The sequence below is a fragment of the Hevea brasiliensis genome, chromosome 11, assembly GCF_030052815.1.
Source record: "Hevea brasiliensis isolate MT/VB/25A 57/8 chromosome 11, ASM3005281v1, whole genome shotgun sequence".
Lineage (NCBI taxonomy): Eukaryota > Viridiplantae > Streptophyta > Magnoliopsida > Malpighiales > Euphorbiaceae > Hevea > Hevea brasiliensis.
The window spans coordinates 46,489,622-46,490,282 of record NC_079503.1 but is presented as its reverse complement, the minus strand read 5'-3'; positions in this window follow the sequence as shown (position 1 = coordinate 46,490,282).

Genomic DNA, 661 nt, shown 5'->3' with positions numbered 1-661 from the left:
CAATTTCGAAATATAGATTTAAATTAAAGATGTAACACCCTCCCGATAACCACTCCGTACATCCTACTGTTCCGGTGACCGGTGTCGGTCCGGACAGCTAGAATGTCCGGAAAAATATTCAAACTAAAGTCAGGAACCATAATTAACTCAAATATTAACAAGAAAAATTTAGTAAAAATTTTAGAAATAAAATACAATCAAGTTAAACGAGCCGGTGCCCTAGCGATGGGTAACCGGAGGGAAGTTGCGGTTCTCGCAACGAGGAGCCCTAGACCCGGGGGAAAAATTATAAAATAATTTTTGGGACTCCAGAGAAGGGTAATTGAGGTTCCCATGGCATTAGAATGCCAAGAAAATACCTAGAAAAATTTTTCAATCAGACAGTAATTTTGACCCGTTAAGCCAAACGGAGGGCATTTTGGTCATTTCGCCTTCAGAGGTGAATTTTGGCCGACTTGTCCAGTTAAGTAAATAATTATTATGACTCAAAATATGAATAAATATTGCTAAAAATTAAATTGAAATGTGGTAGAAAAGAAAAGAAAAGAAAAATGAAATAAAAAGCAAATTATGACAAATTATGATGTCATTTAAAAATTTCCTCCAATCACAATAAAATAACCAATTAGTTAACCAATAAAAGAGACTAAAGATGGGCTAA